Source organism: Myotis myotis, unplaced genomic scaffold (assembly GCF_014108235.1).
Source record: "Myotis myotis isolate mMyoMyo1 unplaced genomic scaffold, mMyoMyo1.p scaffold_m19_p_5, whole genome shotgun sequence".
Lineage (NCBI taxonomy): Eukaryota > Metazoa > Chordata > Mammalia > Chiroptera > Vespertilionidae > Myotis > Myotis myotis.
This window is the reverse complement of record NW_023416357.1, coordinates 53,347,285-53,363,192: the sequence shown is the minus strand read 5'-3', so window position 1 is coordinate 53,363,192 and position 15,908 is coordinate 53,347,285. Positions and strand designations below refer to the sequence as shown.

At 38.7% G+C, this 15,908-nt stretch overlaps 1 protein-coding gene across 15 annotated transcripts in view; it reads left to right on the top strand.

Annotated features, from left to right (window-relative positions):
* Window positions 1-15,908, top strand: part of FAM172A (family with sequence similarity 172 member A) — a 382,386-nt gene that overhangs the window by 199,550 nt on the left and 166,928 nt on the right. The window lies entirely within an intron of this gene.

Here is a 15,908-nt window from a genome sequence, read left to right as displayed (position 1 = left end):
TGCAAAAATATTTGCATTTCAAAATAATCTGATTTTTGAATTAAGATTATATGTACATGATAGAAAAAATGATCAAGATTTCTGAATTTTGTCTGTATTATCTGCAATATTACAAGTACCAATGTGAATGATTAATGAGATATAATCAGTATTAAAAATACACTGCTGAAGAATTTGTGCCTTTATGCCCATAACCCCTTACATCACAGGAAGGTACCAGTGCTACAATAAAGTGATTAATTTGATTAAAGTCCATTTGATAATTTTAAATCCAGTAGCCTCAAGTGGACATTGAACACAGGCACAGCATTGGTTGTCTTAATTTTTGTTTCTAAGCTTTGCTATGTATTTCTCTTTTCATGGAAATTAGATATATTTCCATGGCTTTTTAACTTCCCCACACCTTATTGCTTACCCACATGATCTACACTAATAAAAGACAAAGATGCTAATTGACCGTACCTTCACTATGCTCATCAGCCAATTAGAAGAGTATGCAAATTAACCCAATAAAGATGGCCGTTAAATTTGCATACTGCAGGCAGATCCCGCTGCGCCGCCCTGCACAAGCGGCACGATCCCCAGCCGTCGCCTGCCCCAGCGCAGGATCCAGGCCTGCCGTGTGCGGGGCGGGGTGGGGGGCAGCACAATCCCAAGCCTCCACCCGCCCTAGCGCGGGATCCGGGCCTGCCATATGTGACCAGGGGAGACGGGGCAGGCACCGCGGGATCGGGCGTGCCATCTGCCACTAGGGGAGCAGGCCTAAGCCAGCAGGTGGTTATCTCCCGAGGGGTCCCAGACTGTGAGGGGGCACAGGTTGGGCTGAGAGGACACCCCCCCCCCCGCCAGTGCACAAATTTTTGTGCACCAGGCTTCTAGTTTAGATATAACTGGTGGTGACACCAGAGAATAATTTTGCTGATATAAATTTTCAAATGCTCATGCTCTCTTAAGATCACGAAATGAATTAAATTGTTTATTTCTTCAATTGATTTTACTTTTTAGAAATGATTTCAAGTACCTTTTACCTCTATTGAATTTATTTTAATATATAATGGAAATATTAAGATAGCTAACAAACTGTTCTGATAACTTTTTAAAATGTGAATGTTTTCTTTTAAATAGTTCTTTTAATCCTACACACACACACACACACACACACACACACACACACACACACAGCTTTCATATATGTAGCTTGTGTTTTCTTTGCACACCATTAAATGGCTTAAAACATATTTTATTGGCAGAGTAATAAAATATGTCTGAAAGCCTGTAAGACTAATCAAATTTAAGATTTCTGTAACACATCAATTCTCTCTCTCTCTTTTTTTTTTTACTTTAAGACAGTTTATAAAAATCTTCTGTACATCATATTTGGAATTTAAGTAAGTTTTGGACAGTTTTTAAAATAAACTTAAGATGCCAGAGTAACAGATGACTAGTGTGTCACTCGTGTTTTGCCTGTCCTTCTTGTCACACACTGGTGAATATTTCTCTACTTTTGTTCCACTTTAATATAAAGCACACAGATGTTTCAGAACAAGACTTGACTTCTGACCTTGAGGCTATTTAGGGTCAGGGTCCTCAGGGCCTGTGAAATTATCACAAGCTGAGCTAAAGTTTTCCTCCATCACAGGAAGTAACCAGTAAGTAAGAAGTTAAAAAGGAGCTTTGTCAGAGAGACAAGATGGTCTCAGTGGGGTCAGCTTCTGTAGGCTGCTGTCTCAGCAGGAGGTGCATGCATGGGAGGAGGAATATAATATAACCACTGGCACATCACATATCTGTCAGGCAACACCAGGCGTGAGAAGTCCATTTAATGGAATATACCTTGTTTAGGTTTTTAAACATTAATGATGATTATCTCAACTTCATGTATTTGCTACTTTTTGTGCGGTAACTTAGATGGGGGTATGTAATGGGGTTAGATGGTGACAACTAAAGAAAAAGTGGTTTCTGGCCTAATGATATGGATTCCTATAAAAAACATAATATTGTGCACTGATAAGTTTTACATAAATTTTGACAAAAGTCGATTAATATATAAAGCCATTATGTTTCTACTTAATTTCAAAAGGATTTTTAAAATTCAACATTGATAAAGATACAACAAAAAGACATTGAAATATTTTTCAGCCCTTTGCTTTTGCTTAAAGCTGAATAATATTACCTATTCTCCCAATACTCTTAGGGGAAAAGTCATGATGTTTAAAATGTTGACAAATATTCACTCTCTCAGGATTTTTTAACTTAAGTGTAATATCTGAAATTATTTTACATAGATTTAAAATGTTACTATTAACTTTATAAGAAAGTAAATTTTGATCATCTTCCATTATAGTTTAGATCTCTGTCTTAATAAATGTTATAAACATCAAATATTAAGTCCTTTGGATTTCAATAAAGTTAGACTTTTTAAAAGTGTCATAAAGGTGTACTCCAGTTAATAAAAAACAAAAACAAAAAAACTCCACACACACACACACACACGCACACGCACACACACACACACACGCACACTCCTTATGGAATAGTCGTAAGTTGTAACTTCATGTTTGAATGTATGAAGATTATTTTTCTACCATTCTCATGTAAATTTACATTCTTTTTGTTTAGGTCGTGAGTTTTAAGAAAATGTATTTTGAATGTAACTTGTGTAGATAGTAGAGCTTCAATAATATATGCAATTATTTAGAGTGCTTACTGTTTGAAAAGAAGGTACCAGTTAGGACTTATTCTAAAATGTATCCTGTGGCTTACTAAATTTAAATTGTTTATAATTATAGTTTAAAATTAAATGTGTTGCTAATATATATCTGAAAATAAATTACTTCTAAATTTAGAGCACAAAATGTTGCAGATCTTTCATATTTTGCTAATTATTGTTTTTGAAAACTGAGAACATAATTTATGATTTTATTGTGCCTTAAAGTATTGAATTTCTCCTGAAGGATACATTATTTACAAGATTTATTTTCAAAACCAATGTTCATTTTATGGTAGTAAATCTTGGAATGTGATCAAGTCCAACCTCATAAAGACAGTGTACAGTTTACTATAATAATGAGAAAAGTGATGCTAAAAATATGCCTTTCACAGCTTTTATTTTTATCAGATGGTAACAGCTCAAGTTTCCAATTCTCTAAACTTTCTGCGATTCCAGTAAGAATGGTTGTTGATAAGATAGCTCTGGAAGCAATTCCAACATTCAGTCATTAGAGGCAAAAGGGAAGAGCTACTTATTTTATGAATTGATAATCAATTTTTAAAAGTAACATATCTGCCCAATGTTATCTTTATCTTATTTAAAATAATGTCAATATAAAAAATAATGCCAATATATAAAGTAACTGTTATTAAACCATCATTATAAGACTTACATTTTTCTGTGTTAGAAATTGTTTGATAGAATTAGTTGTCAAAATCAGAATGCATTTCCCAAATTCATTCAGAAAGACATCTACAAATATTGCAACTTACTTTTGCCTGCATTACTTGTTTAAGTTTTATCTCATTTGTTGGAAATTAACTGTCATTAAAAAACAATGCAGTTGTAAGCTTTTCATCATCTCTTTCACCAGCCACTTTGATGAAGTGATTCCATTGCTTCCATTGTTGGACATTTCAGAGTCCTTTGCTCTTGTCTTCCTAGGTGATCGTTTACAAGATCAAGCAGCCTTAAAATTTTCTTTTAATTGGAAATGTGTTAGCTTTCCTACTTAATGATCAGTTTTTAATCTCAGCTCACCTTACCTTCTCTGTTTGCTGCGCTCAATAAATCAATTTGCATTCACATGTCTTTTCCTAGTCAAAGAGAGTGTTGATATTTTTATTAAACAATTGTAGTAAATATATTTTATTAGTTTATTGAATCATCTCAGCTGATATAAAAGTAGTGTTGTTATAATTACTTCTACTTGCTTTTCCATGTTACTAGTGGTATGTACATAACCACCATTAAAAACCTCACTTAGAAATGTGTGAAAACTGTTCCTTTTGAAAGTGCATCTCTACCCACTTTTGATTTCAGTTTCTCCATGCTTGTCAGCACTTGATTGGCACCTTACTTGCATGTGAATTAAGGAATGAAGGGAACTCTGTTTTCCTGCTATTGTTCCATGCTGGGCTCACTAGCCTTCAGGCAGCCTAAGCTGACCTTCAGCAGTTGATAGAGGACTAGTTCTTGGACATAACTCTATGAGGACACTCAACCTCAGTCTACTCTGAATTGATCTTTTGAAATTGCTTAGGGCAAGATTTGGATTTAGACTAAAGAGAAAATGGAATGGGACTAAAAGAATTTTTACCTTTAATGACATCACCTAACTATGACCTTAAAGAGGCAGTGTTTACATTTTGTCTACAAAGAACAAAATAAATTGGATATTGGTAGGATATCCACTTAATGTGATCAATGGGAATAGCTAAAAGTTGGGCTGTTGGCAATGAAGAATTAGGGAGAGGGGGGATAAACCAAAGAAAAATCCCATCTAATAAAAGACAAAAAGGGTAATTAACTGTACCTCCGCTATGCTTCCCATTGGCTAATCAGAGAGAGATGCAAATTAACTGCCAACAAAGATGGCAGCCGGCAGCCACGCAGCTGAAGCGAACATGAGGTTTGCTTGCTCCAGTGATGGAGGAAGCCAAGGTTCCCGGCCTGCCGCGGTCTGGCTCTGAGCCCGAAAGCAACAAAGTTTCAATTATAGAAGCTAAACAAACCCCAGATACCTGCTTTCAGCCGGCCGCGACCTCAGAGCTGGGAGCGCCAGTGATGGCAACAATGTTTTAATTATAGAAGGTAAATAAATCCCAGAATAAGAAAAAAAGAAAAAGAAAAAAAGGAGAGGCTGGGAGCTTCAGTCGCTGGCCAGCCTGAAAACGGCCCTCAGCCCCTCACCCAGACTGACCAGGCACCCCAGTGGGGACCCCCCAACCCTAAAGGGGGTGTGGCCAGCCTGAAAACAGCCATCAGCCCTTCATCCAGGCTGGCCAGGCACTCCAGTGGGGACCCCTACCCTGAAGGGGGTGTGACCAGCTGCAAACAGCCATCAGCCCCTCACCCAGGCTGGCCAGGCACCCCAGTGGGGACCCCTACCCTGAAGGGGGTGTGACCAGCTGCAAATAGCCATCAGCCCCTCACCCAGGCTTGCCAGGCACCCAAGTGGGACCCCCACCCTGATCTGGAACACCATTCAGGGCAAACCAGCTGGCCCCCACCTGTGCACCAGGCCTCTGTCCTATATAGTAAAAGGGTAATATGCAAACTGACCCTAACAGCAGAACGACTGGGAATGACTGGTCACTGTGACACACACTGACCACCAGGGGGCACATGGTCAATGCAGGAGCTGCTCTCTGGTGGTCATTGCGCTCCCACATGGGGGAGCTCTGCTCAGCTACAAGCAAGGCTGGCAGCTGCCAGTACAGCAGTGGTGGTGGGAGTCTCTCCTGCTTCCTCAGCAGCATTAAGGATGTCTGACTGCAGCTTAGGCCTGCTCCCTGCTGGCAATTGGACATCCCCCGAGGGCTGCCGGGCTGCCAGAAGGATGTCTGATTGCCATCTTAGGCCCAATCCCCCGGGGAGCAGGCCTAAGCCAGCAGGTGGTCATCCCCCGAGGGGTCCCAGACTTCGAGAGGGCACAGGCTGGGCTGAGGGACCCATCACCCCCGAGTGCACAAATTTTTGTGCACCGCGCCTCTAGTTGAGCTATAATAATATTATAGTAATCCAGGCCAAAATGCTTCTTAAACACCTACTTTAAAATGTAGGTAATTCACTGAAAATAAGTTGCTCTTTGGAATATAATTGAATTTCTGAGGTGGCTGCCTAGGTGATATGAATAGGGATGATTACAACTTATATGGCATGCTATCTTAATTCTCTGATTTTATATGAAAAGAATTTTGTTTTGCTAACTATTCTGTATGGTCCTTAGAGAGGAATGAGAGGTTATATTATTATTTTCCTCCTCTATTCAGTTTTATCCCTGCCTTGCATATAGTGTAGATACCATCTCTTGATTGATTGTTGATAACACTAAGTTTAGAACTCAGTTGCAGGAGTCCAAGTAAGAGCCAATGAAGGATTTTACCATCATAGAAGTAATGGGGAGTGGTAAGGAAGAAGCACACATTAGAGATGTTAAGGAGTCAGATTCTCATTGAATGAGAACAAAGGATAGTACCAGGGATATATTCTTCCTCATACACACCTATAGAAGCATAGCAAAGTGGGTATGAAGAGAATCCAAGCACAACAGATAGTGAACAGTGATTATGCAGATATATAGATATTTGGGGAAAATGTTTGCACACACTGAATATTTAATTATTGTGGTTAATATAATAAACTAGAGGCCCTATGCACGAAAATCGTGCAAGAGTAGGCCTTTCTTCCCCCGGCTGCCGGCACTGGCTTTCCTCTGTGACCCAGGACCCGGGCTTCCCTTGCAGCCCCGGCTTCATCTGGAAGGACGTCCGGTCTAATTAGCGTATTATGCTTTTATTATTATAGACGAGATATCAATTCAGAGTATTAAAAGAAAAAGAGTTACATATACAGATGTGATTTGTTTAGCTCCACAGGAGCTACCTAAGTACTGAGGCTTGATTTTTTTAAAACTTTAAATAATTTTTAATATGTATCAGGAGACCTCACTCTTTAGAAGGATAACTCAATTTGTTAATGTTTATGTCATCTCCTCCACTCTTTTTTACTGTATTTTTCCAAATAAAAATTTCCAGTTCCAGTTTAATTTTCTTACTGCCATTTTTCCATCTCATTGAACCTCTACCCCTGATCTCAAGCCCCGTGTAGTATAAAAACAAGAAATTTGGAAGAAAATGACCCAGTTTGAATCCCAGTTCTGATACCTACAAATTTTGATAAATTAGATCAGATCCCTTATTGTTATCTTCTTCTGTTAAGTACCCAGAGCAGAGTTTGAGGATTAAATTAGAAAATTCTTGGTTACTAGGAATTAAGTTAATGTTAGTTGAATGTGAGTCTAAATGCCAACTGGTTATACTCATTCTCATTTTTGCTAATGCCATTTCTTCTTCCCAAGTGAAAGAATTTCTCTCCGTACTAGATTTTTCATAAAGTATTCCCAACTAACTCCCCCTTTTTCTGTAGTATTTATGTTTCACAATTTAAAACTTTAGTATATATTAATTCACTTTTCTTAAAAGTTATCTTTTATCTCTAAATATTATCTTACCCAAATCATCCTGAAACAACTTGAGGATAAAGAGCCTAATTTTGCTCTTATTCCCCCCCCCCACCTCAAGATTGAGAACAATATATATTATAGCCACACAAACCCTCTTTGATATCTGTTCCATCAATTGACCAATATGAAGAGTAAGCATTAACAATAACTCTTTTACTAGTTGAACATAATTAATTTTTCCTACCCTCCATTTGAATATTGATGAATTCTTTCACATTAGACAGTATTACCCTTTTTGTTCCTGGTGTTAGTCTTATATAGTCAGTTTCCTCTCTGCTGGTGTCCCCAACTGTAAGGCTGACTGAGAAGCTTGCTTCCCTATGACTTCTCAGTTAAAGAAGAAAATTATTAAAATGAGTTATAACTGCATTTTCATAATGTAATATGGCAATGTGAAGAGTAAGTCTAGGAAACTTTCCACTTCATTTCCAATCATGAGTTTCATATTTATATATACAAAAAGCCAGTGACCGGAATGCCGGAATGACCAAACTGGTCGCTATGATGCCCACTGTGGCCAGTGAACCGGCTGATCAGGGGGTTGGAGTGGGCCAGCCAATCTCCCACAGCCCCTCCCCCCAGCCGGCACAATCCCTGATTGGCCTTTTCCACCCCATGGAGGGCAGGGCAGCTGGCCAACTGCCCCCTCCTGCCCCCATCCCCAGCTGGCCCGGCCCCTGATCACCACCCCACCCCGATCAGGGGTAGGGCCAGCCAGCCAACTACCTGAAGCCCCTCCCCTCAGCCAGCCCTGCCCCCAATGGGCCCCCACCACCCTGATCAGCCAGTCCCACCCCTGATTGCTCCCCCCTGCCCCAATAGGGGGCGGGGCCAGCATCCAACCTCCTGCAGCCTCTCTCCTTGGCCAGCCCCACCCCCAATGGGTCCCCCGCACCCCAATCAGGGGCAGGGCCAGCTGGCCAACCACCCGCGGCCCCTCCCCCCGGCAAGCCCCGCCCCGATGGACTCCCACCACCCCAATCGGCCCATGGCCCCTTCCACCAGCCAACTCCACCTCCAGTCGCCCCCCCTCACTCCAATTAGGGGCAGAGCCAGCCAGCCAACCACCCATGGCCCCTCCTCCAGGCTGCTGGCTGCCAATTGGCCCCCCCCCGACCCCATTCAGGGGCCAGGCCAGCCGGACCCTACCCTTGCATGAATTTGTGCACCGAGCCTCTAGTTACTTTATATTTAATAATTAGCTTACTCTTATTTGCTTTCATTTTTTAACTTTTAAAAATAATTTTTGAGATATAATTTACATATGTTTATGGAGATATAATATAAATTTATTGAGATATAATCACATACCATAAAATTTATCTTTAAAAGTATACATTTCAATGGTTTTTGGTATATTTACAGAATTGTACAACTAACACCACTACATAATTTTAGAATATTTTCATCACCCCAAAAGAAACTCCATATTAAAATTCTTTGTCCATTTTTTGTGTTGTCATTTTACTGTGGAGTTGTAAGAATTCTTTATATGTTGATATAAGTCCCTTATCAGATACTTTATTTGCAAGTATCTTCTCCCATTCTGTGAGTTATCATTTCACCTTTTTTATGATGTTCTTTGAAGTACAGAATTCTTTTTATGAAGTCCAGTTTATATAGTTTTTGTTTTTGTCATTTGAGTTAATTTTTGTACATTGTATGAAGTAGGGATTCAACCTAATTCTTTTAAATGTAGATATTCCTTTTTCTCAGCACCATTTGTTGAAAAGACTATTCTTTCCTCTTCCATTTAATCTCAGTACCTCTGACTATAAATATAAGGGTTTGCTTCTGTACTCTCAATTCTATTTCATTGATATACATACTTGTCCTGCTGCCAGTACCACACCAGCTTGATTACCATAGCTTTGCAGAAAGTTTTAAAATCAGAAATTGTGGCCGAAACCGGTTTGGCTCAGTGGATAGAGCGTCGGCCTGCGGACAGAAAGGTCCCAGGTTCGATTCTGGTCAAGGGCATGTACCTGGGTTGCGGGCACATCCCCAGTGGGAGATGTGCAGGAGGCAGCTGATCGATGTTTCTCTTTCATCGATGTTTCTAACTCTCTATCTCTCTCCCTTCCTCTCTGTAAAAAATCAATAAAATATATTTAAAAAAATAAAATAAAAAAATAAAATCAGAAATTGTGGATCCTCCAACTTTTTCTTCTTATTGAAGACTAGGGGCCCAGTGCACAAATTCATGCACCTTGAAAGTAACTGTGGGCTGCAAGGCTGCGGTGGGCACAGGGGCAGGTCTTGGCCCATCCTCCGCACCCCCTCCTGGCCCCTCCCGCCTCGGCCCCCGGTTCCCTGTCTGCTGGAAGCTCCGCTCCTGCCGCTGCCGCTCCCACATGCTGATGGTGCTGGCCCCACTCGCACACACTAAAGGTGCTGGGGCCAGTGCCAGCAGCAGATGTGAGCAGTGGGGCTGTCGCCCGCAGTGGGTGCAAAAGGCAGCTGTCAGCCCCGATCTTCCCTCAGGAACAGGGGGCGGTAGAGAAGCCCTGAGGGGTGATTGGGGCCAGTTGCTGCCACTCACACCCATTGACAGTGCTGAGCAATCTGGGCCGGCGCCGGGCACCTGCAGTGGGTGTGAGCAGTGGCTCAGGCGCCAGCAGCAGGTGCAAGCGGGGCCAGCACTGGCAGCAGGTGCGAGCACCCGGCAGGACCGCAGCGCATGAGAGCAAAGAATTTTCAGTGAACACCAGAGGCTCACCCCGATGACAGCAGCTTATGCCTGCCATTTTTCACGCACTCCCCCTGGTGGTCAGCGCACGTCATAGCGACCAGTTGTTCGGTTGTTCCAATTATTCCACTGTTTGGTCTATTTGCATAATAGCCTTTTATTATATAGGATTTTTGGCTGTTCTAGGTAAATTTCCATGTGAGTTTTAGGATCAATTTGTCTGTTTCAGGAGCTGCTATTTTGATTGGAATTAAATCTGTATATCAATTTGATATCTTAATAATATTGATATCTTAATAATATTGCCTTTTAATTCATGAACATGGCCTTTCTTTCCACTTATTTATACTTTTTAAAAAAGTTTTATGGTTATCAGTGTACAAGTTTAAACTTATTTTGATAAATTTATTCCTAAGTATTTTTTTATTTTATTCTAAATGAAATTGTTCTTTTAATTTTAGTTTCAGATTGTTCATTGATAGTGTATAGAAATAAGACTGACTTTTGTATATTGGTCTTGTATTCTTCAACCTTACTGAATTCGTTTATTCTAGTAGTTTTTTGGGGAATTCCTTCCTTAGGGCTTTCAAGATTATATAATCTGTGACTAAAGATAATTTTACTTTTTCCTTTCCAATCTGATTGCCTCTTGTTTTTTAACTGTAAGAGAACATTTATTGGGTAAATTACAGAGGTAGAAAAAGTAATTTCTACAAGAAATGGGCTTAAGAAACAAGTTATGGAGGTAAAGGAAGGGCCCTTGGAACTTAGGAGTCAGGAAGCTAAAAGTACTGTGTTTGGGAGGAGGAGAGGGAAGGAGAAGGAAAAGGCGCAGGTGTGCTCTTTGAGGAAGCCCACCCTGATTGCCTCTGTTTCTATTCATTACTGCACTGAATAGAAACAGCTAGAGTGGACATCCTTTTATTCCTGATCTTAAAGGAAAAACATTCATTTTCCACCATTATGTATGATCTCCATTCTTTTTTTAAAAAATATATTTTTATTGATTTCAGAGAGGAGAGTTCAATAGATAGATAGAAACATCAATGATGAGAGAGAATCATTGATTGGCTGCCTCCTGCATGCCCCCCACTGGGGATCAAGCCCGCAACCTGGGTATGTGCCCTTGACTGGAATCGAACCCCAAACCCCCTTGTCCATGGGCCGATGCTCTATCCACTGAGCTAAACCAGCTGGGGCTGATCTCCATTCTTGATAGATAATTTCCACCATGAACCTAATGTGCTCCTTAATGTTTATATCCCTCAGTCATATCAAGATCAGGTTGTTCAGCGGCTGAAATGGAGGGGAAAAAAATGACTAATCTTTTATAAGAATCTTTTGTAGAGTAAAAGATCCATATTAGTCCATTGGAATTGCCTTTGCAAGAAGCTTTTTTAATATCTCTATAGTTGGGTTGCATCCAGGTCTTACTGCCCTGTATCTATGCAGCTGAGAGATTGGACACTCTATCTCTTAATTCAACAAAGACTGCCAGGAAATCACTGGTAAAGTTAGCATAATAGCATCTGAAGGAGTACCTAGAGACATTGACATATTAATTTGTTAGATATAAATCTCTCTATAAGAAATACTTCTTTTTCCATTGGTTTTATAAAAGATCTTAATGAGAGATTTTGTATGTTACTGTAGATATGAGAGTATGATTGACTATTGTAAGCTTTTTTTTAAGAGGGACTGTAGAAAAACACATTTCAAGTAATGACGGGGTTGTTTCTTTCTGTTCTTATAACCTTATGATGATCACTCAATATGAGCATTCCCCCAAATAAGATTCCCAACCACAGTGACACCTCTGATTTGACACCACAATTAAAAAGAGCTCTTTGCGGGGGGGGGGGGGGGGGGGGGATTGAAATCAGAACTATTCAACCTATCTTAGAGGTTAGACCTCAATATTTATTAAATAATTTATTCAAATTAACACAAGAGTGCCAGGTAGACTCAGACTCAGAGCATATTAGATTCATGTTAGGGTAAAGTGTGGGAAACAAGGATGGAAGTCATACCTGGGTTGAATCAGGAGGTGTAATCTGGTTGTAGGGGACAGAAAATCAAGGCATTGGGCGATAACTGAGCAAATAGAATGTAGTCATTGGTTCTGAATACTTTTTCCTTGCCAAGCCCACCTTACTGCCTCATGGAGCAGGACGGGGAAACAAGAACAGGATTCAGCACTTGGGAAAGGATCAGCAAAGAAGATCTAAGGCTTCAACCATTGGCTGGAGGGTTAGAAATGGAATCCTTTCCTGAGAAAGAAAGGTTATAGCAGTAGGAAAAAAAAGAAATAAATAAAATAGAATCTGAAGGACTATGAAATGATGAATCAAGACAGAAGTCTAATTCATGTGACATAGGTCAGAACGGGATAGAGTTGAATACTGCATTCTGAGGTTGTTTACATACCTAGGGCTTATCCTTGACACATTCATTACCAGGTTTCTGTGGTAATAAAGAAAATGAGTTGAGAAGAACTCTCTTTTTTCCTGTTCTTGTGGCTCTCATATGATCACACTATGGGTCTAAAACTTTCCATGAGACTAGAGAAACAACGAGATACTTTACTAAGCCACTGTGATATTAACTTTTAGAATTGGGGACTTTTAACCCCTACGTGTATGTGAATTGTTTTTCCCCTCACATTGTTTGTTACAGGTTTTTAGTACTTTTCCACTGAATGAATTTAGATTATGGTAAAGTCACCTGGACCATATACTAGTAAGTTTGACTTTATGGAAATTATTTTTTTGAAGTTAAAATTGAATATTATGCTTTTAAAACAAGAAATGTTTTAGAAAACTATTAAAAATATTCGTTCATATATTCAGTTGAACATCTCACTCTGCACAACTACTATGGAAACAGATTAAACCCCTGACCTCCAGAAGGTTATAGTCTAATCAGGAAGCACATTTAAATAAAGAGAGTAATGTAATAAGACAGTTGTAAAGTGGGGTGGTAGTCCAGAGGTTGTTATGATAAAGATCCATATAGTAAATTTGTCTGCTGCCAGTATTAGTAAGATTTGTTTCTGTTGATAAACTGATAATACTCTTTTTGTCAGAAAATAAAAACTACCAGGCATTTTTACCTTTGTCTCCTGTAAACCCAGAGCTATGGTTAGTTTTTCATTATTCCCAGCCTCAACCCTTATTCAGTTTCTTAATTCATAGTTTTGTTTTTATTTTTCTTTGCTTTAAGGTACCTCAGAATCCTTTTCTTAACTGGCAAAGAATGAATAACTAAACCATTATTTTCTCTGGTTCTTACTATGCTGCCTAGCCCGGCTGTACATATAATAAGTATATACACAATAAATACTTTTTGGTCATAGATAACATATAAATTAATTATCAGAAGCAGACCTCAGATGGTGTTGTGTTGAGTCAAAATGAAGAAAGTTGAGCCTGGACATTCATATAAAACCATATATAGGACAAAGTGAGATGGAAGAATGAATAAAGTGGATCATTTAAGATGGAAAACAGGGACATTTAGAGTCAATATGCTTTGAGTGTGTAGGAGGTGCAGTTTGTAACACTGAAATTTAGGATACTTGGAAGGACCACTAATGGAAATTGATCATTGAATGCAGAAGATCAACTAAGAAAATATTGAAATGTCTAATTAAGGGAAGTAGCCAAAGCTAACCCCAAAGTTTTCTGTGATTTAACTGAATAAGTTAAATCTCAAATCCTCTAGAAATTAGTTTGCCGTTTTAATAATTTATTAGTGTATTCAGATTTCTTCTTAGTTTTTCATGCCTTGTTTGAATTTTTCTCATAACAAAGTTTATTGAAGACATTAGAATACAATAAAAATTACTATTAATATTTTGTGCCAATTTTATAAGTGAGTCAAATGATTAAAAAGTGTTATTTCTAATATATCTAGTTAATGTCTAAATAGCCATAAATCTTGATATCTACCTTATAACATTTTATCTCAAAATTTTTGTATTTAATCAGACATCTGATTGAAAGAGAACTTGATGTTTATTTTCTAAAGGAGAGGCACTGGGTCAAAAGATACAGCACTCAACTTTCCCCCACAGTAAAAGTCCCTATCTGGGCTTTTTTTCTAGGGGTGCTTTATAATTCTAAGTGTTGGTTTTCTAACAGTTTCTAATGGCCTGTCTGCTAACAGCAAAGAAACTTTGACTTTTTCTGTAAAGTGTGCCCTGTAAATTATAATAAAATGAGATCCCTAACCATTGTATTGCCTTTGTTGTATTACTGCTCCATTTACCTCCGGAAAACATCTAGTCCAATACCATTAATTGTGTAATAATATTTCAACCATTATTACAGACTAAGCCTCATATTTTCATTATGCTTCATATACATTTTAGTACATCTTTCTAAATACTAAGTTCGTAGTAATATATTAGATATCTTTAGCATATTATTAACATTTGGTGACACTTGTGTTTTCTCTGAGATCTACAATATAGTCTCAAGCAAGCTGATCCCTTCATATCTGATTGCTGTGTTAGAGCTCTCTTTCAGTCTCCTAGAGCCCTATTAGTGCTATTATAATAGAATCCATATAATTTGTCAGCCAGTCAGAGGGACTAAGACTTGATTGGGTCAAGAACAATTCTAAGCAATTCATAGCAGGGTCTTTGAAAAAGAACTTTTTAAATAAAACAAGTATTTATGCATGTCTTGCAAACGTACTAAAAATTTAACCTGAAATGTCAGCAAAATTCAGCTATGCCAAGAAATTTCAAGAAGTCAGAATTTTATTTGCACACTCTCAAAAGTAATGCTGAGTGTTTCTCCCATGATGTCTTCTTCCTCTTTGCTGCACTCTAGATCTCAGGAAGAGTTTTTAACTAGCAATCGAAAATAACCCATTTTAAGAATTCACGGGAAATGCGAGGTATTCATCAGTATATATTTACTGTCTCAAGCTGATACAGCTGTAAGGTTTTTTAGATCCAATTGATCTATTGCGCATGTTCCCTTCCCAGATTGCAGGACGTGCTTCTATTTGCATAAGGCCCTGGGCAAGGTTCTTTCTTGCATTGATTGGCCTGTCCAAGGCAGCCTGATGTGTTCTTGCATTGATCACTTTGTCTTTTCTTGGAAGACAGTGTTACACTGAGTTCATCTCAAACATTCTAAGGAGAAGGTAGAACTTTACTGCAGATGTCTCAATTTTATTCAGATGTTCCTTTGAGTATAGGCTTTTCTTTTTGCAAGGCTAAGAAATTCTCTTTTTTCCCCCCTAATTTGGATGTTTCTGCAGTTTGAGTGCACTGCAGAGTAGATTATATTTTAAAAAGCTACTTTAAAGAAAATTGCCACAGTCTATGCCATTTATCTTGTGCTTTTTTGTTTTTAAAACAGTGTATCTTGCTTCCAGCTTAAAACTATGTTCTTTAAAGATGAAATCTTAAACCTAGATATAAACTAAAACATACTGCTTTTGTGATAGGTTACCACTATCTTTGCTCGCTTGACAAAGATTCTTAGTTTCAGTGTGACATGCACTGCTGTATGTGTTTAGGCAAATAAAAAGTTTTATTAGTTTCATTATAAATCTAGGGTCCTGAATGACTTGCCTGTTACTCTTCATCATTAGTAATGTTAATGTGAATAGTAAAAATTTATCAAATATGGAAAGTATTAAGCCACTACGTATCAATTATGGATAAAAATATTTCATTATATCATAACTTTTGTGGGAGGGTGTTATTTGGTGGCCATGGAAACCTGAGTTTAAAGATTAAGTCTTCAATCAAATCTGTGATAAATTGAGCAATGAATGTTTTGCATTTTTGCAGTTTAGCACTCTTTATCAACTGGTCATTAAATCAACATTTATATTGTTTGCCAAAGAACATATTTGCCTACACAGCTAATTATCAAGAAAATGCCCATTACCACCAACTCATTTCTAGGTCTTTAGTGAGGAACTAGTGAGACAAACGTAAGCTCTGTCAAGGTGCAGGG